The sequence below is a fragment of the Cardiocondyla obscurior genome, linkage group LG04 (assembly GCF_019399895.1).
Source record: "Cardiocondyla obscurior isolate alpha-2009 linkage group LG04, Cobs3.1, whole genome shotgun sequence".
Taxonomy (NCBI): Eukaryota; Metazoa; Arthropoda; class Insecta; order Hymenoptera; family Formicidae; genus Cardiocondyla; species Cardiocondyla obscurior.
In genome coordinates, this window is record NC_091867.1 from 4,159,973 (window position 1) to 4,182,080 (window position 22,108).

A 22,108-nucleotide genomic window follows, 5' to 3' on the forward strand; every position below is an offset into this window, starting at 1 on the left:
GATCGGTCACTATCTCCAATCATTAATTTCAATGTAATCCAATTACGTGTCGTAGGCTTGATTCTTTCAGTAATATAATTCACTGTCGGTCTCTGCGAAACACAGGCTAACATAATTTTTTCTTTCTTTTTTTTTTTTCTTAAGATTTACGTGCTGATCAAGTCGCGTTCGTGAATTTACGGTGACGAGGGTAGAAATAAATTTATATAGATTTTAATCGATCGCTGCTCATCGCGAATTACCTCGAGGCGCTATATTTCTCGCGCGCGAACAATGTCCACCTTGGAACCGTTACGTTTAATCAATCGCGAGAAGAGAACCTAGTCGTTATACATCGCGCACACAAGCGAGTCCGCCGGCGAGACTAAGGAAGTAGGACCGAGGCATCGAACCAAGGGCTGAAAGCCTCGATGAAGCCATCGCCGAGAAGCGTCGCGGGGACAATGGAGCAATCAATAGGGTAATGTGAGGACACTTTATCGAATTATCGATGCGGTCGACACTGGCGTACCTACGGTCAATGGACACGGGTACCCTGCTTTTCGAACGAACCCTTACGCCTCGCCGTCTCCACCGCCTCCTCCTCCCTCTCGTTCTCTCCACTTCTGTGTGTCGTTCTCCGTCTTTCTCGCCTACTCAGGTCTATCTCTCTACATCGCTCCCTCCGATCGCCGCGTACTCCTCTCTTTGCTGCTTTCAATCTGTCTATCCGCGTCTCTTTCTCGCTGGTTCCCGTCAATGTTCGGCGACTGATAGAGCCGGAGCATCCGCGCTGTAACAAGCTCAGTCGCCCTTGACACTTTGGGCCGTTAATGTCCGAGAAGCACGCGATAAATCCGGCCCCGAACGAAAGGCGTATTTCCATCTTATTGCAGTGCTATCCCGGGAGTGTCCTTCGGTACCGGAACGAGTGCCACCGCGGCGTATGTCGTCTCTCTCACATACGTTAAAGATACTGGTTCGTACGCTCGTCTCATTTCTGCACAATGTTCAACTTGGAATTCTTGTTATTGTATCATGTTGGAAAGCGAAGCCTCATCCTCTTCTCTCTCTCTCTATCTTTCTTTTTTCTCTTTATCTTTTGACAACAAAGTTAATTAGTCCAATTAATTAAGAAAATTGATCGATCGATCAATTCATCTATGAACTTCGTACTAGGAAATTTACCGTTTCTACGTTTTAACATACTTGTTCACACGTGGTAATCCTCGATACATAAATCTGTTCGTTTAATTGACGAAAAATCCGTAACGTTGAAGAAACTCAGACGACAACGCGCAGCTGGAAAATCCGGTCGTGAGTGGGTTTCGCACCCGTGCGATGAACGTTTAAACAGGGACGCCGGTGGGCCGATATTTTTACACGGTCTCGGCCACATATTTCACACCTGTCAGTTTGACTGGGATTTTTCCTCCGCGTCTTTACATCGAATATCGTCGCGGCATGCGTGCATGCGCGTGTATGTGTACGCGCTTGTAATTGCCGCGGCCGGTCTTCGGTGCCCTTATCTTCTCCGCTCGGTCTGCCAGCGTCGAGTCGCGTCGCGCTGCGTCGCCGCGCAATGTCGTGCCGGACCCGCGAAGCGTATGCCCGATTGACCACGTGTGAGAACACGATATCGCACGAATGAGTTATGATCCCTATTCGAGGATTTGCATACCGATTCATTATGCGCCGGTGGAACTCAAAATTGGAACGCAACGTGGCGCAACAGATCGCGCGCGCTGCATGGAACGTCGAAGGAGGGCGGCAGCAGAGACGATAAATCAAAAGCCTCCTACCCCGCGCCCCTGCCTCCCCTGCCCATCTCCTCTCCTCTCCTTTTTCGCGAAGCGCATGCAAATCGCATTCACCTTAATGGCGAACGATGCAACGGTCCAGGGAAATAAAGAAGCACCGTCCGAGGAACTTTCCGCTACTTTTCCGTACATTTTATCTGTGCGCTTTGAATGCTCGAACCCGTACGAATCGCTCGGCGAAGGCCGCGCGCACAGATGTACTAAATTGCGTACAAACAAATCACTTTGGCACGATCGACGTGCGCAAACACAGTTGTGTAATGCTTCGGTGTTGAGTAATTCGATTTATGTAACGGTAGTGCTATTGTCGACGCACGTTGTTCTGCGACGAGTCGAGAAATGTTTGATGAATAACAGAGCGTTATTGTCTCCAGATCTTTTTTTATTTTTACTTTCGCCTACTTAAAAAAAAAAAAAAAAAAAAGAAAAGAAAAGTCGCGCACATTTTTAGAATAATCAGACAACTAAGATTACCAAGATAACATTTTTTTTAAGTTGTAATTATAATTGTAATTTTTTGACAACGGCTTTATCCATTTCCTAGTATTTATCTTTCGAAATGCTCTTCATCAAGAAGTTGAAAAAAGTATGAAAAGAACGAGGAGGAGAGAAGTGGTTTCGAAAGACGGATGAACGGATTCTTTGAGATAAGAGGAGATGACAGGTGAAGTACGTGGGCGGAGGCGGGACAGATAGGCTGATCTGGATATACATGATACTACCCACGTTGGTATTCTTACAGCTATATCATCTCTCTTTCTCTCTCTCTCTTTTCTTTTCTTGTTTTCGACATTAACGCTTGCATAATTTACTTAATATTGACGTAGTAGAAATTAACAGTATAAACATGCAATTATTTTTCTTTCTTTTCAAATTATTGCAACATTTATTTATAATTTCGACATAAAGAAAAATTTACAATTCACAATTAATGCTCGTGTATTACAAATAACGGATTAATCACATTTATAATTGAACGTTGTATCATTTATCTATCGTCCGGTACTACGACGGCGTAGTAGATAGTAAATATACCGAGGCCTCATTTGCCGTACGGAAAACGAAGACTGGGTCAATGAGCGCATGTATCATCCGCGAACAATCCGTCATCCTGGCCTAAACGACTTTCATCCCCGAAGAAGGTAGCAATGGTTAGGCAGGCGGTACGCGGGCAGGGGTAGGGAGACGATTGCACGCGCGACTGCGTTAAAGCGTGCGTATCCGCTGCTTAAACACAGCAACGGCGGCTGCGTCGGCAGCAGCAGCATCAGGAGTAGCAGAAGCAGCAACGGACACCCCTCCATGACTGCAGGCTGTGTTTCTTTCGTCTCTTCTCTCGCGCTGGTCACTCTCTTCTCTTACCTCCACCTCTAGTGGTTAGTCTCGGCTCCCTCTTTTCTCTTTATGCTTCTCTCTCTCGCTGCCGGCCGGTTTCTCATCTTCTTCATTCCATCCCGTTCCCCCTGATCTCTCGCCGTCACTGTCTCGCCTCCTCTCTCGAGTCTCTTTAGTTTTGTGCGCTACCTGCCTGCCTTGTGGCTCGTTCGTATCGTATCGTATGTAAGTGAAGCGAGGTGCTTTGGCGCGCTCGCGGGATGAGATGAGGGGCCCCAGGACGACGGGTTATCCGTGTGTGCGGCGCGGCATGGCGTTGTCTCTTAGCGTGTAGGCACACGGTCCTCTCACACGTGCTCGCGCACGCACGCATGCATACCGTGCGTGCGCGCGCGACACGGCGCGATGTAACGGGGTACGCGAGGAAGACAGTGCGTCGGAGTGTACGTGCGAGCGGTCCGTACACTTCCCCAGCATCCGACGCATACAGGTGCGTAAACGCGCGAGAATGCTCTCCCGATTCCACTCTCGCGATCGCGAGGCTTTGCGCGAGAGTGTAGGTACATTGTGCACGCGCACTGGCGTGCGAGAAAGAGAGATGAAGAGAGAGAAAAAGAGAGAAAGCACACGTGTGCTTGTTCGTGTTCGTGTACCTGGGTGCCGCTTGTGTGCACGGCCGGTGCACAAGAGCGTGGGCTCCCCTCCCTCCGGAGCCACACTCCACCTCCTCCTACCTCTTGGTCTCTACCTCCTTCTTCTACCTGCCGGCCCAGCCGACACACATGTGTATGTGTACCTTGGTCTTCAGTGTAAGATCTGAACCAGCGGAGAACGCACGCTATTGTTATATCATTATCATTGTCATCGTTCGTGGCCGTTCGTTCGCGCCCGTTCCCGCCGTCTGGTGTGTCGTGAACATTTCGCGTCGGTGCCCGTGTGATGTCGTGAGGGAAATCGGGACAAAAATCATCCCGCTCTACTCCGACTAATCGGTCACGCGTGTTACGTACCGGTGCCGAAATAAACAAAAGAAACGTTCGAAGCTCCCGTGATCGAGGCGAGAGAAGCCCGCCGCGTCGTCTCACGGCCGGTGCTCGGATATTCCTAGAGCCAAGCGATGGGGCGCATGCCGGTATTGCGCCCTCTGACAGTAAGGCGCGCACGGGACAGTACAGTGTGAACACGTGGGAAATCGCGCTCGTCAATCACTTTTGCTATTAGCAATAATAACATAATTTGAAGACGCGTAAGCGGACTCTCCACTTCGTACCGAGAAAGATTTATAGATCTATTGTCAAGAAAGAGGATTGTCTCGAGGAAGATCTTTAGATCGGACGCTTATCGTTCGCAACCGCAGAGTTCAAAGATGATCATGATATAAAGTGCCTGTCGTTGGCCGACGTTAGGTTTACAAATTGGAGCTGCGAGTGGCTCTTAATCGACAACGGTCGGATGTAATCGATCAAGAAGAAGTAGATTAGAATTAAGAGGATCCGATGACGGAGAGGAAGCGGAGGAGGCTCCGAATCTCGACGGACGAGAAGGGCAGGCTAGATTGGAAGGAGGCTATGGATAACGCCTAATTAAAGCGATTAGACTTTGTGGTTAATTGTTCTGGAACGCCAAACTCTTATACGATCCCACATCGGTGTTGTCGCCGTAACTCGTTATCGTCGCGTCCCTTGGCAGGACTGAAAGGGCAACCCGATCCACGATCAGCCCAGCTCCGATGGGCCTCGAGTTATCGCTGTAGCTCGTATAAATCTTACTTGAGAAAATTATATAATCATAGACGAGATATTGGTTTTGATTTATGTGAAAAATTTCAGTGCTAACTGCCTGTGTGTTGTGACGCCATTGGCTTTGACAGTCGCCAAGGGCTGATTATCTCGAAGCGCGTTACCGGCTTTTTCTACATCTTAAAAAAAAAAATTTTTTTTTTCTTTCACAGTGATTCTTCTCGTCATTTTTATCCATTTCTCTTTTTTTTTCGCCTCTTTTTTTTCGCACCAGTGATTGAACCGTTTGCGAGCCTCTCTTGATTTCGTTGTAGTCATTTCGATGATACAAACGCGAAGAACCAACTCGATGTACCGTGTGATCGCGATGATTGCTCAATTAGTTTTAAGCGTGAGTATATGTATATAGTGCACCGTGAAAGATTCGTCCGGTTTGTTCGACCTTTTTTTTTTGTGATCGCGCGTGTTAGTGCGAGGTATCTTTTTTTGATTGCTAAGCAGAAACGTGAACTATATTAGTGTGGATGAAACGCCTTGACGACAGTGCAGGAACTAAAACCTCGTGTCAGGTGCCATCGGAAAGATATAGCCACTGCAAACCACCTCGTTTTTATTAGGAATCAATTACGAACGGATATTTGTAATAATGTGTAATTCGCGCGACAAACCTTTCGCTCGTACGGAAGCAGCCAGTTGAAACTGACGGTGAGTTGCACGCATCTCGCTTTAAGCGAGAAACATCCTCACAAAAATGTTATCTTTATCTGCGAGTAATCTGCGTCTCTCTACAAGCATCTTACGTAGAAAAATTTCGTTCTCCCGCGCTCGCGATCCCCTCGTAATCACATCCCACGTAAATTCGCGTAAATTCGCGCAAATCGCAATATTTTAGTCTGACTTCTTGAAAGAAATCATTACGCGATTTCACATGCGAATAGTAATTCTATGTCACATGCTACCATTTCACTTTGCAGAAGGTAGATAAATATGGAGTCGCTGCAGGATTAATCTTTTGCAGACGTTAATAGGAATCTTCAAGTCATTATGTCGGAATATCTCGAATCGCGATGCTTGCGGAACCGGCGCGGCGAATGCCGTGCATGCGGTCGATCTCGCCGTCTCGCCGCACTTCTTGGTGTAGTCATGAGCGATTCTCGGGGCGAATACGTGAGCAAATGGAACGATAAATCCTTCAATTGTCGAATGTTGATAATCGTTCAGAGACGCGCGCTATCGTGGCGTAGACACGGATGCGAAGTAGGCAAATAAACATTGTCCCACTAGTTTCGGTTATCATGCGCACGTGATCACGACAGCGGCTCGCTTTATTCTTGCCGCAAGAGCAAAATCGTTCTCTCGCTAACGCCGCGCGATTCAGTCACGTTTGCGGTGTAACACATTGCGTGGCAGATATAGATTGTCAGTCGGCAGGATACTTCGACATTCGTTAATTCGTCGAAATAAACCGGATTACTAAAATCATTAATTAAAACGCGGTTCTAAAAAAGAAATTTCTATTTGGTAGAATTGCCTGCGTAAAATTCTGTCTTTTACTTAAAAAAAAATAAAATTTGGCAAAAGTTTTGAATTTATTACTGTATAATATACATCGCGGAAAATTTTATCTTTTCGCGAAACGTAATCCGATAGCAATCTGAAAGTGCAAGACAATGAAATATTTAGAACGAGCAAACGGCTGGCTAGGATAATTACACGAACTTGCTGATTGTTGCAATGAAGCCCGATGTGAGAAAACGTATATTCTCTTCTCTTGCAGGATTACATTTTACGATCTTAACGCAATAAATTATTAATCAAACCGCTTAATTATACGTTCCTAATGCAACTGTGATTTCTTCGGGACCTAACGGTCACTAGAAGTCGTCTATATCCCGTGTGTTATTATCCTTCATTGTGGATATACGGATACCCTAGATACACAATGCGGTTGCATCAAGTTATTAAGCCGATCCCGTACCGCGGCATTTGCGGTAGGAAATTAAGATATCGAATGAACGCGACGACGTGGCGTAGGCTTTCATTTTACAGGGATTCCCTTTTCGTTGGAGCTTATTTTACCGCGTATCTCGCCGTATCTTTCCTTCCTTGCGTAGCTTTTACATTTCTCTGTTTTATTTCTTATATTTCAAAACAGAGAACGCACGTATCACGCAATATCATTACTTCTGCACCTGCCGAAGCCAAGTTTCTCGTACAAGTTTCTTCGTTGCGCGTTATGTCTCTCGCGAAATCACGTTCCTTCGCTGTGCGTACCACTCGATAGTGGTCACTTTTAGTGGCCATATTTTTGACTTAAAAGGAGTCCCTGTCAGCAGTGATTTGGGGACCGTGTGAAGTGCCGCTTTTATAGTACACACAGGAGGAGACAGTCCAATTAAGGGCACATTTGTATACTTAAGTGTACCGATATCGATGCATAAATCGGACCAGGCCCGACGATTTATAGCTCTACCGAATACCGTAAAACGTCCACCGCGAGATACGCACGGGGAAACAGCAGGACCTCTCTCGTTCTTAGAATTCTCGATACAAATATTTAACGAAAGATAATCGACACATTTTTTATAATAATATAAAGAATCGATATTTAAGAGCATACATAATTAATTAAATTTATTAAATGTGTCCTTAATATTTTATTTAATAAAATTTATAATAAATTATATTATAATAAATATTTTATTTGTCTGATAAGTAGAAAATGTATAAATATTTTATATACGTTAAATCATATTTAATTTGTTGTTTGAAAAATTTTAATATCTACTTTTTACACGCTGTGATAATTACTTCCGTGATACAAATTGACATAGCCATATTCGAATTATAAAAGTTGTCAGGGAAACGTCTCTCGAGCTCGCCGTGCACAAAGTCAACCCCTGTAGTACGTAAGGTTAAACCTTTTACGCGTTGCACAAAGAAGAGCGAGTTGTTGGCAACTCTTACGAGATAACTCTTTCTTTCCCTCGCAGCCTCCTTCCATTCTTCCGCGCTAAAATGTACACGCGCGGTCGGTCTAGAAGGTATATTTCCCTTGTCGTAAATCTTCTTCGCTTGTTTCTCACGTGCTCTTCAACGATCGGCGCTGAGTTACGTTCGTCGGTATTGCTGGTGCTCTTACGGTCGTTTCGGTGTGTTAGGAGCTCGTAAATGTTCAAAATGAAATCCTTTAAAGCGCGGCATATTCATTTTGTACATGGCAATTTGCATGTAAATCCACCGTGGTCGGACATAAAGATCATAGGATATCATAATTTTCCACGTCAAAAACGATGACATTTTTCGTACATCGAGTGCTAACTTGTACAATTTTGTGGAGAAACGTATCTTGCCCCGTCCCATCGTATAATTAACGGTTGAGCACTTTAATTAAATATTTCACATATTTTTAATAGATTATACATAGCATCATCTTTATTTGCTTTCTGTTAGTTACGCATTGAACATATACATTCTCGTTTGCACGCTTTCTTGATTTATCGAGGCGCGTGCAATCATTGATAGATCGATGCCGAAAGCATCGGTGGCGATTTTTGCGAAACAGGTGGTTTTATCCATATAGATCGAGAGAATACAATGTGAGATCGCGCCGTTTGCGGATCGTGCGATTTGTCTTCTTAGCCAATCCCGCTCGCCTTGGCATGGAAAATGCGCGCGTGCCCTAATAGAGTCCTTTGTTCAAAACCGAACTCAATTGTTACGGCCGGTTATTCAGAGTGGAACAATGTCCAGTCAGCCCAGATACCAGTTTGTCTCGAAACGCATGCTGCCGCGTCCACCGATCGCGGTATGCGCGATCTTATCTCGCGACCCGGAGCGAAATGCAAATTAAAGTTTCCTCGCATAATTGGTCCTTTTTAAGCACTTACCTATCTGAGAAACGCGCACGGACGGATGAATAAGTTTACTGCCATTTTTATCGAATATCGACATAAAATATAAATATTGAACGCCCCGGTAATCGCAACATCGTTTTTTAGTGCGCGTGACAAGTCGATTATCTCGTCGTGTTCACTAATGCCGTGGAAAATTTACACCGGAATATTTTCAAGACAATTGAGGCGTGTATGTAGAGTTAGTTTAGAACAATTATGCAATAAACTTTTATTCTCATTATATGTAAATTAATTTTAGATTAAAAGCAGTGTAACATGCGCAGCGGGAAACATATTATCAAAAGTCTAATCACTATTTCAAAAGAAATTTTGGTTTTGAATGTGGATCGTCATTTACATTTTAGTCGAGCGATTTCGCGGCGAGGTTACCTGACCCGTTCGCCCACCCGAACTCATCGAATCCCCCTGTTCCACGAAATAAATATAAAAGATCAAAGCAATTCACAGATTTAATGCTTGTGGGTTCGACTCATAAACGAGGCAACTCAGGAAATAAAGCGGGACGGCCATTCTTCTCGCGTCCACGTTAGTTTCCATATTATGGCTTAAGAGACAACACGCCCACTTGATGATCATTCGGAAATGATTCAAGTTCCCCTCGTAACATCCCACAGCATCCAGATCCATATTATCGAGATTAGTTAGAATTAAATTCCACAAAACGGAAGAAAGCGTTTGATCTCTCGATCGTCAATAAAAATATCGAGTCTTTTCTGCTATCGAGACACATAACGCGGATTAATTAGTTATTTATTGTCGATAAAATATATAATTACATTTTAGAAAATAGATAGCTATTTGCACGATATTTAGTAAAATCGAGGTTAAACTAAGGATCGTAAATCTCCGTGAACGCGTTAATTTAAAATTTCCGAATTTCTGTCTAACGTGACACATCTATCGCGCGCGCGCGTCAAGAGCGCTACCCTGCAGCTGCTTACGCTATCGATGAAACGGTCATTGACCTGATGGACGGGTACCCTCGGCCCTAACGAGTTTGCTCCTCAGAAAATGTCAACGAGAGCGCCATCGTAGTGTCAACGAAGCTGATCGCGAGCGGTCATTCGCGCGACGATCCTCCGAGAGTCCTGCTCCTCCCCTCGTTCGTTTTGCTCTTTTGCCGAAGCACGATCCTTTATAGCGGCGATCTGGCCCCTGGAATCCCGAGGCATTTATCGGTGGAGTTAATACAGGTGAATGAGAGAGCGACCGCGAACGTTTGTTGTAGTCGCCGTTGTCGTAACGAAGCAGAGACTCCTTTCCTTTCGTCTTCTTCTTTCTCTTCCTTTCTTTCGAACAAACAGTTGGCGTTTCTACGGTGTTCGGCGAAACACGATGGTTTCTCGACGAAGAGAAGTGACTCCCGATGGGTGGGAGGTCGGTATCATCGAAAGGGGTGACGGGACGGAGGAGAGACCGAGGAAAGAAGGCAGGGCGACGGTGGGCCTAATTAGTCAGGGATATATCTGGAATCTCATGGAGGCTGAGTTTTGTAGGCCTCCTTCAGTTTTATGTACGCAGGCGGATTTCTCTCGTGGATTAGCATACAAATCGATTTAAACTCGAGATAAATAGCCACTCACAGGCTCCTCACACGGAGCCGACTTCGGGCATTATCTTGTCCACCGCCGAGATTAACGCTTAATGCTTTATACTTTACAGCCGAGGCGCCTCCCCGCGCTGCCTCCTGCGGGTACCACTATATATACTTAAGTACGTACCTGCGTTTTGTCGTGACACCGTCGAGTGGCTCTTCATCTCTTCCTCTCTTTCCGTCCCTCGTCGCAACGTCTGCCTCGCGCGTTTCGCGCCAATGTTCTCTCGTTACTACTCCACCGGTCGATCGGACAAACTTGTTTCCGATTAATCGAAACGCCGGGTCATTGTTCGGCCAGTAACGGCCCGTCGTGGCGGATCGTTTACACTTTACACCCCCGATGAATTTCACGGGAGTACGTAGACAGCACCGCGCGCGGTCTTTACGTGCGTGCCGCGGTACCGTAACACTAACGCCGATGAAATTACTCAAAGATATGCTATTATGGTGTTACACGAGTTTATGCTTTGTCACGTCACGCTACGTTATCTAGTAAAGACGCAGAGCGATTATATCGTGTCCAGTTAATTAATATGAAGAAAAGGCATAATCCGCATACGTTGAGCAAAATTGGACTTTGCTTGCCGGATACCCGTTCGTGTTCCAATGTATCGGCTTTCTCGAAATATTATACATTCATTTCACGATGGTTTTATACCCGCTTTTGCAGCATTACAATTTCTAATCGCCGCGCCAAGCTAAAATGGTTGCAATAATAGCGTTTTATTCAGCGTTTTAATCACAATTATCGCATTTTCTCGCCGCGAACGGAAATACAGTGTTGGGCACTTGTCTGCAGTGACGGTGTCGTAATTTTTTCGTGCTCTTAACGAATACTGTGTTACACGATCGCACGTGGTTTTTCTTTTAGATAGTACTCGTTACTTTAGAGGATAATAACTTTTATATTATTGCCAATCGTCTTCAACGTTCGGCCGAAACGTCAATTATACTTTCGCGTTAAAATCGATTTATGTATTTTGCCTTGAATGACAACGAAATAATCGGTAAAATTATGGTACGAGCGATGTCGTTAACTTCGTCGATTGAAAAGAACGAATTTTAATGTCGTATTAGATTTCTCCGGGATTCACAGAGTTTGTTATGTTTTAACAGAATATTTCGATTATTCATGACATCTCAAGGTTCCGAATAGCGAACGTCATTCGAATACTTATTAACGAGCCGCGGATACACGTGGAGCTGCGGGAATCGAATCTCCCATGAGATTATCGTTGAAAGGTGCTCGTTATACTTCAGTCTTTTATACTAATTTATACCGTTATATCTCCTTTCTGTGAAACTTGCATTTCTTAAATTGGCCGTTGACTATAAACCGATTCTACAACTATTATAGAATTATTATACATTCTGTCATAAATTTTCTCGCAGCATTCATTAATATTCGTCATTTTATGCAGGCGAATTCACTGTCCATTCGATTAAATTGGTTCCACCTTTTTCGTTTTAAGATTATTTACTTTTTACACCGCTTAAGTATTTTTATCTTTACTTTTTATGGATTCTTTATTAATATATTTTTAACCACAGCGCCGGTGAGGAGGCGCGTCTTCTATTAATAATATTAAAATGTGACATTATAAGTTAATAGTATCTTCTGAAAAGAGATAATTTTATTCTCGCGGCATGCCATTTGGTTGAATTCAGCTATTACCATACTTTAGTTAATTAAGAGGGAATTGTCGGATAGATGTGTTGCAGATTGCCTAAAGGCTGTTGTTCAGAAGTGGTGGCGATGTATTGTGCGGTTATGCTTATCCACTGTAACGGAAAGGGAAATAATATCAGTTACAATCTAATTGCGTATTTAACGCAAGGAAATTTTTACTGTAGGGTGCTACCCGGTATCGCATTATGTTCATTGTTTATTCATTTTGTTTGTTCGTTATCTCTGTTACAGTAGGTGCAGTAGAATAGCGTGCGCTTTCGCTTACCTTCAATTCCTGTTCGTTAGCGTAACGTTCAATTAGCGATTACTTTGTTTGCCGGAATAATTATCTCGCGTGTCCCGACGAAATCATTAACGGTCGACTTTTAGCGCGGCCGCGAGACGGTCAGGTTTGCCCGGATTGATCTAACACGCGATCGCATTACAAATACTGGACCGCGCACGGTAATAAATACGAGATATCCCAGTCGGACGACTCCGCGCGGCGTATACAACGGCTAACGACTCTTCGTAATACAAAGATTTCTAAATACGGCTCTCGATAGTCGGGCTCAGGATAATAATGTGAGGCTGCTACGTCCCCGATTGCTTCATGAAACGCGCGAGGCAGCCGGAAAGAGAGGCGCAAGTGGGCCACTCTTGAAACGGATGAGCAGGTGAACGGGCGTAAATCAGGGTAGACTCGAGTCGCGGCACGAAAAGGGAGATAGAGGGAGGGGGGAGAGACTGAAAAGAACGAGAAAGAGCGAGAAGGGAAGGACAGGAAGAAACGGAAGATAAAGAGCGAATAAGAGAGAGCTGGTAAGATAGAGCGAGAATGCGAGAGGACGGACAGAAGCGGAGCAGTTCTTGCACGGCGCGGAGGGGGCAACGAGATTGGAAGCGTCCGATGCTGGATCGCGACCAGCTGCTGTCACCGACCTGCCTGGTAGACAGCCAGATTATTGCACGGAACCTCCATGGACCACGGATGTACGCTGATTTTGCTATCTGTCCGTACCGATAAAGTGGTCGATAGGAAATTGAAGTAGAAAATCGCACGTCAGGTTTTTCGAACAACAGCATTGAGAATTGTATCATTTAAAAAAATGAAATTCCGAAAATAGCTTGGTTTCCTTTACTCACGCGTGCACACGCTCCAATGCGAACTAATTATAAGACGTCTCGATTATTTGCGGGAACGGTTCGACACAGCGGTGAAATAAATACTGTATATCGCGCTCGATACACTCTCGAAGACATCGTTAAAATTATACTTGCCGATCGAATTGTTAATTGCCACTTGAAAATTCGAGTTTTATCCTAAAATTCCAAAAACTCGAGTTTTTCCTAAAAAGGGTCTTCTACGTTTAGTAACGTATACTGAACTGAGGCCTGACTGGCCGCACATGCGCGTAAAAACCCGTCCCATCTAACATCACTGCCCGCCATAAGAATTATGCGCAATTGATAAGACATGACGCAAAAGTATAATTTACGACATCGTTTGCGCGCGATGTAATTGACTGTAAATGAAATTATAAAAGAGAGTTAGCGGGTCGCTCGATGTCGATTCTTCGCCAAGTCTGTAACAGTTGAATTGTCTTGCAAAATTCGTCTCGCGTGCAACTTTGCCAGCTTATAATTTAGCAGGAAAGCATACCTCCCGATAGAGACGCGTGAGATATTTTCCGTTCGGTATTTGGACTGAAATCGCAATAATATAAAAACGTCGAGTGTATGAGGGATACGTGCGCTCACATACAAAACTCGTGTAATCCTCCGTGCCGAGGGAACACTCGAAAACTTCCGTTATTCGCGGGTTCGATCGGCGGCGCGCTCTTTTCGCGTGACGAAGTTTAATTTGGAAACTCCCGCGTGAGAACTCGTTTCTCGAATGTAGGTAATGCGTGACACCGTGGAATCGCTGCTAGGCGGCAAGGTGTTGAAGCTAAAGGGCTCGTATTTTTGTCGCGGCCAGAACTCTTCGTCGTCGGCGCGGCGAGCCCCTTTTCGGGCACGGTGGCGATAAATCCGTATCTTTATGAAACGCGCCGTCGGACGTTGCTGCCTATAGTGGCTTCTTTTGTTCGGTTAAATGTTCCGTAGCTCCGGGCCGGCTGCTCTCGATCTCTCTTTCGCCTCCATCCGTCGGTCCGGCATGCCTTCCCCTGCCTTTTCTTGTACAGGCATTGTATTTGTGCCGCGCGATCTCTCTCCATCAATCTCTTTTTCGCGGTACTACATGTTGCCAAAATTAGGATTAATTATTCTTGGCGAATAATTCTTAAAAGAAAATTAAAAATATAATTTTTGTGGCGAGGTAGCGCGGGATAAAATATAATACGTGAAATTTATTGAAATCGCGATGTCATCAAAGGTTAATATTCGGAGAAAGTGTATATTTTACACAGCGCTTAGTAAGCCTCGAGAAATCGTACGCCGCAATCGGAAGCGTCTCCTGAGTGATTTTATAGTTACCGATAACAGCCGCGATTAAATCGAATTCAACGATGCAATTATTAATATTTATACGTTATTAATTTACTTCTAGGTGAAAGCGGGTGTTACGTAAATAGACTGCGCGTTAATCGAATTATTTTTATCAATCGAACTTTGTCGTTGATAAATTTTTATTAAGGACGAAATTAAGGTAATATAAAGAAATTTCTATCTCGCCCACGGGAATCGGTTTTAGCCCTTTGTAGAAGCTGTTATCCAGCACTTAGATATTTCGTGTATCCATGTAAAGGCCTCTGATGGCCCAATCTTATCGTGACGAGGGACCGTGAGTTCGGTCGGAACCCATATAAATTATCGTTACGAATTTCGAAACACTCCACCTTCTTCTCTTTTCTCGCTCTCTCTCTCTCTCTCTCCTTTTTACCCCGCTTCTTCTTCTTTATTTTGAAGCTTGCTGTTCGTCTCTTCAACAATTTCGTTGGAATTTAACGCGTCGCGATCATCGTGGTAAGGAAACGCAGTGAACAGAGGAGCGGCACCTAATCAAAGAATAGCAGTAATCACCGAAAATAATGTCCTAACATTTCGTAGACCTTTAAAGCCAATATATGTGGCTGGCTTGAGCAACTAAGCATGATGGGTAATAAATTGTTGACACCTACGCGCAAATGTCAGGTTTGGCTCTTTTTTTTTTTTTTTTCTTCTCTTGGTCCGGTCTTGAAACGATTTTCGCTTTGTTCCTTTTCTTGTCGACTGACCATCGATTTGAGATATTTTAAAATAATAGTAAGGAGAAAAACTTGTTAATGAGTCTTTTCACGAGATGTTTTGAATTTGCGGCAAGTGCGATAAAATTTTTTATGGCGATTAAAAATGCAGATGAATGTATCATACCGGCAACTGTTTTTGTAAATGTGTAATCGTTAAACTATTTTGATCACTAAACGTATAACAGAAAAGAATATATTAGTCGAAAATAAATTCCGTTCAATATGTCACGTTCAGATAAATAATCAGGTTTTTTTTTTTTTTTTTGAGCAATTATTAAACATAATAGACATAACGTAATGATGTAACGTTTTTCGGAATTACTGAAACTACGATGCATTTTTTTCTTTGCAAAGAAATATGAGCTCATATGAATATACATGGCGATAGTTTCAAGAAAATATTTCTCGCGCAAAAAAACTTGGAAGAGGTTTATTGTATTGTTTGAAATGTAAATGTCTTAATGTCTTAACGTCGTACTGACAAAGTTTCATACAAGAATTAAATTTGAATTAATGAGTTACCTAGCTGAAAATAAATATGTAACTGTCAACACATTGCGGTATGTTTTCACGTTTTCGCGAAATTCTTTTGTAAAATTTGTGCGAAATAACTGTCTTGAAATAACGCGCGATTTGCGGATAAAAAAAAATTTTTTCCGCTACTTTCTTAAAATATTTCTCTAAAGACATTCTTAAAGAGATGTAACGTAAAAGTAATTTTCGATTTACCTAAATAATTTTTATAAACAATACAGTATATTTATACATACGTTTGTCCGAGAAATTAATTTAAATTTAAATAATTCGTTTGTAACTTCTTTCATATACAATTGGAAACAATATTTATTAAATGTTTGTTCTCATTTTCGGATTATGACAAATAAATATTAGCAATTATCTAAAGTCGTTGTCTGAAAAGGAAAGCAAATATTAGATCTTCGCCGCATTGCCGCCACTCGAGAGACGCAATTATCGGATATTCGTAAAAAGGCAAAAGAAGAGGGCAACAAGACGGCGGTGATGCGACCGATACCGTTAGCGCAGCCTATAATAAAGTAAATAAACAGTCCGACCGACGACTTGACTCTTCGCCGAGGCGAATCGCATTTTTATTTCCCTTCGTTCGACTAAGAGGGGACGAAAAAAAATCGTATACTCTCGAACCAGTTCGGAAGCGGCCTGTTGGTTCGCCACTCGTTACGCATTATCATTCTCGATATCATTCGTTGATTATGTAATTGACGGGCAGCAAGCTCTTCGTTCTTCACTAATTCCATGCCACCTGCCGATTCATCATGCCATTTCTTTTTATGAAGTCATTCCCTTTGCATTCTAATCACGAGCAAACATAGTATGTGAGATACAATCGTTATGAACATTTTAGATATGTCAAAACGACAAGACTTTGTTTTTTTTCTATCTTATTTTTAATTTTTTAATATATTTTAATTATATTCTTGGACTTATCAAATTAATAATTATGTAATATTTAGTTTTATAAGAAAACAAAATTACAGCATTATAAAATTGCAAATTAAATTCACGAAATGTTTATTTTTTGACATTTTATTAAAGCCAAAATTTTTATATAGCAGATAAATTCATTTCTATTACACAAAAGATTTATTATTCGAAGTTTAATATTTTTTTTTTAATTGTTACGTATTATTTTAAGCATTTTTTTATTATTAAATTAACATGTTTGCTTTAATGTCAAATTTTCTTATTTCAATTTATTTAATAGATACAGTGGAATACTTAATCATTTTTATAAATGCGTTCTTTAATATTGAGCAATATTTTTATTTTATGTAAAAAAAATTCTATTTTATGCAAAATATTTTCTAATTTAGAAATTAGCATATTTATCTAAGCCTGCTTTATCAAACGCAATCACTGTGAAACGATATTCATAATTTGATAGCTCGATTTTACAAGAACGCAAAAACGTTTGACATTTATCTAAAATATCATATCGCTTAATATTTCCGGTGAAAACGTACAAGATGGAAATTATTATTGCACGATCTAGAAAAAAGAAAAAAAGCAGCAAGACATTTTCGTCTTGCGCCGGTAACTTCGAACTTATTAAGCATCTGCAACGAACATAACGGGAACTCTGCATTGCACCACAGTTTGTTAGTCAGGAAATTTAGACACAAACGATTTATATTATCATTATATAAAATACATGTATACATAAATTCTCAGGGGGAAAAAATGAACAGTAGACTGACCATTTCGCCAAGTTTTTCTATGGATAGATTTAATTAATTTTATTAGAAATGATGTTCAGTCATGCGATTCGCCGTTGTGACACGTACATAATACGCTGCACCGGCCATTCGAACGGAACCCTCGTCGGCACTTGCGTACTTTAATCGCGCATGCACGCGACTGGAAAGGGTTGCGGGCACAGAAGGCCATACTCGTCGCTTGACGCACGACAGTTTCCCCGCCCAATTATCATTGAGTCGCGACACCTGTGGCGAGCCGGGTCTGCGCCGCCCTGCCTTTCTATCAAGCCGGACAGAAGCCGCGCATTAATGTCCTCACGCCCGGCAGGGCATTGTTCTCGTTAAATAGGGCGAGCGAGTCCGTACGCCGCGAGCCGCGATAATCACCGGTGCGGCGATGCCGACGAATGCATCTGCATACAAGCCGGCAATGCGAGCGAGCGGAGCGGAGCGTCCAGTGACAACGGGTAAGAGGATCAGTCCGTAAATGTAAACTTGAACGAGCGCCGCAAAAAGCGCGCGACTTCTACGTCGGGCGAAGGGCCGTTTGTCTGGCTAGAGGCCGGAACGAGCGCGGAGACTCTGCTTTTCTCCCTCGCCTTGAGCCGGTGCACGCTCTTGTGCTCCGTTCCCAATGCTCTTCTCTGCTGTTTGTGTAGTATTCTGCCCTTGCTTCCCGCTCCGTTCCTCCTCTTGTGATCCTCTTCTTCCGTCTCCGCGCTCAGTGTTCGCCTCCCTCCCTCCCCTTGCCACCTCCGTTAACCGTCTCCGTTCTCGTTCCGTCTCTCTTGTCTGTTTCGCTTCTTGCGCCGCTCATCTCCATTCTGCTCACCCTTTTTCTCGCAGCAGCCGCCGCAGTCCCGGAAAATCCATGCGCGCGCGCGCCTCTGTATCGCTCCGCTCGTTTGCTTAGCCGCGGCCGACGAGACTTTCTCCGCGGCGAAACGTCCGTTTCGAGAGCACCTGTTTAGGGGATACCGTGACGATGCACGCGGAGGTTTCTAGGAGCGTACGAAAAACATTCCCCTCGGTAGTTAGAGACTGCATGAACGGGCGGGCAAAAATAAAAAGTAAATACGTACGACTTTTTATTTGATTTCTAAGGAAACAAAGTGCATGAGAAATTACATCGCACTTCTTTATATTAAATGTAATGCGTTTCTGAAATGTTCTCGAGTACCGTTTCAATGGTTTTTCGAACCTCGTTTCTTAAGCACGCGTGAATAATTAGCTCGGATAAGAAACGAGCATGTTGTCAGTCTTTTCTCTTTACACGCTTTATTAACTCTCTAGTCTAGACGTACGAAGGATACGAACAGAAGAGCTATTATGCACGTTGTTCGGCATTCATCTTGTAAGCTTTTGCGACTGGGCATTTGCTCGTCGGTGCAGCGATTTCGTTTTTAACTTGTAATTATGCCGCGCACGTTGTAGAAAATAGTATTGTTACGATTCTCCGGAACTATAGTATATCAAATATACGTCACCCGTTCGAGATTCTTTTTGTCCGTAACGCCGTTGGAACATGAATTACGAGATGCCGCAACGATACAAGACGCGTAATTAATACCAGAGATAACAGCATTCTCGAAATCAAGTATTTCGTAATGCAGCTGGTATTCGGAATTCAGTTGCAGCTTTACTCGTACTTTAGGCATAATCGATCGGTGATTTCGACGTTGATCAATCCCGCCGTTGTTGAGTCACCTAACGCGATCTAACGACACACGTGTCGCGATGTGCCTTTTGCATTTTCTTCATTTCTTCTCTTCTTCTCGCCGACTGTCCTCCCGTACATTTTTCGCGCCGCGCTTCTTCCGGCGAGAAGGCAGCAAAAGGCAGCGATGCAGTTGGTGGAGGAAGAGCATTCGGTGAATTGAATTATTTAAAGCCCGCGCAAGAACAGGCGTCTTTTATGAGTGGTTCTGCACAATGCCGGCTTTGTGCCTCTCTGATACACGTGTTGCGTGCGCGCGTTCATGTACGCGGTGCGGCCACGTCGCCCGGCATGAATGTGCTAATAATGAAGGTAAATTTGTTCCGAGGAGTCATTAATTAAAGTATTTTGTAACAAGGCGACGTCCGCCGCCACACCGTCGGCGGCTTCTCCACCCGCGCGACGCTGGCCTTTCTTTCCACCCTATGTGTTACATAACGCGCAGGGTGGTTTAGAATTATTACTCGAAGGTACCAGAGATACAGTGCTTTAAGCTCGGTATAGAAATAAACGACGAATGGTCCTCTCAAACTTATTACAGTAAAGGAACTTATTACAGGAAGAAAGAACGTAATAATGATATTCCTTTAGAAAGATTATTCATTAGTGGTTGCTTAAAAATTATAAAGAGGAGGATGCTAACTCTGAAGCGTATTCTACATCTACGTATGGACCCGTCGTCCATGTGTCACGCGAAAGGGCGAATAGAGGATAGAAGAGTCAGTAGCAAGAACGTTGCGTATAAATAAAGGTGGCGATCATAGAATTGCTAATGTTTCAAAGAGAGAGAAAGAAAGGGAGATTATTCTTTTCAAAAGACGACAGGGCGTACGACTCGACGCAAGACTTTTCAGACGGTTGCTAGTGTGGGGGGAGGGGAGAGGGAGAGTTGAAAAAGACGGCGGAAGGGCGACGGAAGGACCGCAACGATGGATGGTGCCTGTTGGCGGAATGGCCAACCTCTCGTATCTTCTCTTTGCACGGACTTCGCGGATCCGCGTGTACAAGTCCGAGAGCAGCTCGCACCGCCATACTTATATATTACTTGTCGAGACGCGACGCATGTACGTATACACCGAAATCGCATACACACGCGCTAACGGGCGGTGCACAGACGAGCAGGTTTGCGTGAATACGTATACATTATGTGTCTATACAAAACAAGCGGCCACCAGTAATTCAAAGGCCCCATTCAAGCCTCCGGCTCTATTCTTGCTCTCGCGTTTGTAAACCATTTCATTTGCCCCTCGCCGGAATATATACTAATAACTAATAAGGAACTGCTCCCGGACTTTTAAACGCCAACAACGTGCCGTGGCACTGCCTTCATTACGCGGAAAACTAGTGCGCGGCCAAGAGCGGCTTTGATATTGTCTGACGGGGAAAACGATGGACAATAAACGTTGTAAGCCAATTTAGAGTAAGACGCTATCCATCTGCTGCGCGATGCTTTACCCTAAAGATACTGGGCGTTTTTATCTGAATAACAGATAGAAAAAGATCAACAAAGCTATCAAATGCGAATGAATTAATCATTCATGCAAAGAGAAAAACTGCTTTGCGGCATAAATTAAATATTGATCCATGGGTTTTTTTGTTTCTATAATAATATCCACTTACGGGTTTTTTTTTTAATTTTTTTTCTTTTTTTTAACTGCTGCAAAATGTTTTAAAAATATAATTTAGAACATTGTGTATGCTTAATTTTTTAAATTGTTAATTTAATAAAAATTCTTAAATTTATAACACAGTTACGATAATTAAAATAAAACATGGTATAAGAAATAAAATTAAGAATGTATTGATAACTTTTTATCTATGAAAAATATTTGTGTAAAAAAATAAGTTAGTCTTTATTTTATTGGTGTACATGTATTTATTATAATAATGATAATTATCGCTGAAGTCGGTCTATCATCAATGCTATTAAGGCATATATTTCGTCAAATGTATAAAGCTGATATATTACCAATGTTTTATTCATAAAACTATCCACACTACTCTAGCTATTTCGTGTCAAATAAGTATATCCGTTTAATGAACGTTAAAATAAAATTTTAATAAGTTAACATATCAAGTTTTTTTTCACAATTATTTGCTGGCCTAATTAAAAGAATAATACGAAATATTAGTTATCTGAACGGGACATTAATAAATATTTATATCTCGTTAAGATTTAGATAATTGATTATTGAAAACATATATGTTGTAATAAATTTATTACTTATTAATCAATTTTATATTATATTACAGACGTATCAAATTACATAAGATTACATACAATAAGAAAACGGAAAAAAATTAATACAAGCTGTTATTAAAATTAAAAAAATTATAACGAATTTTTGGACTTATAAATTAATAATAAGTTATTTTCTCTTCGCGGTAGTTGAGTTTGGCAACTTGTAAGATCAGTTGAAAAGAAAATGTCGAAAAACGGAGACGTGTTTGAGACCCGATCGATTCAGTTGCCGAAGTTAAAGAGTAGACGCGAAAAAGAGCTTAACACGTAATTACAGCCATACCATCTGCTCTTATCAAAGGTAGAAGCAAGATGACGTATCTACCCTTCGTGACGATATTACGCGATAAAGAAAATGAATACCGTGTATCTTTTTTTTTTTTTTTTTTTGTCGGTAGATCGCGGAGTATACATTTATGTCTCGTTGTAAGCGAGAACCATAGGCGTCGTAAACGTGAAGTGCGCGCGAAGTCACGCTGGTATGTGAGTTACGTCACCTGCGACGCCATCACGTGAAGACACACTCGGGGATCGGACCGAGGTGAGGTGTCCTTGGTGGACACCTGTCGGGACGCCCCGTCGACGGAACGATTATCGAGTGACGAAAGCGAACACGGGCGCAG

General features: G+C 42.8%; 1 protein-coding gene across 4 annotated transcripts in view; it reads left to right on the top strand.

Moving 5' to 3' along the window:
• Sox102f (transcription factor Sox102F) overlaps positions 1-22,108 on the top strand; it is a 142,901-nt gene that overhangs the window by 14,502 nt on the left and 106,291 nt on the right. The window contains exon 1 of one of the 4 annotated variants that reach the window (XM_070656030.1): positions 4,038-5,578. The exons of the other annotated variants lie outside the window; for them this stretch is intronic. The gene's annotated coding sequence lies outside the window, so the exon portion shown is untranslated. Of the gene's footprint in view, positions 1-4,037; positions 5,579-22,108 lie in introns of those variants that run through there. 4 annotated transcript variants of the gene reach the window in all.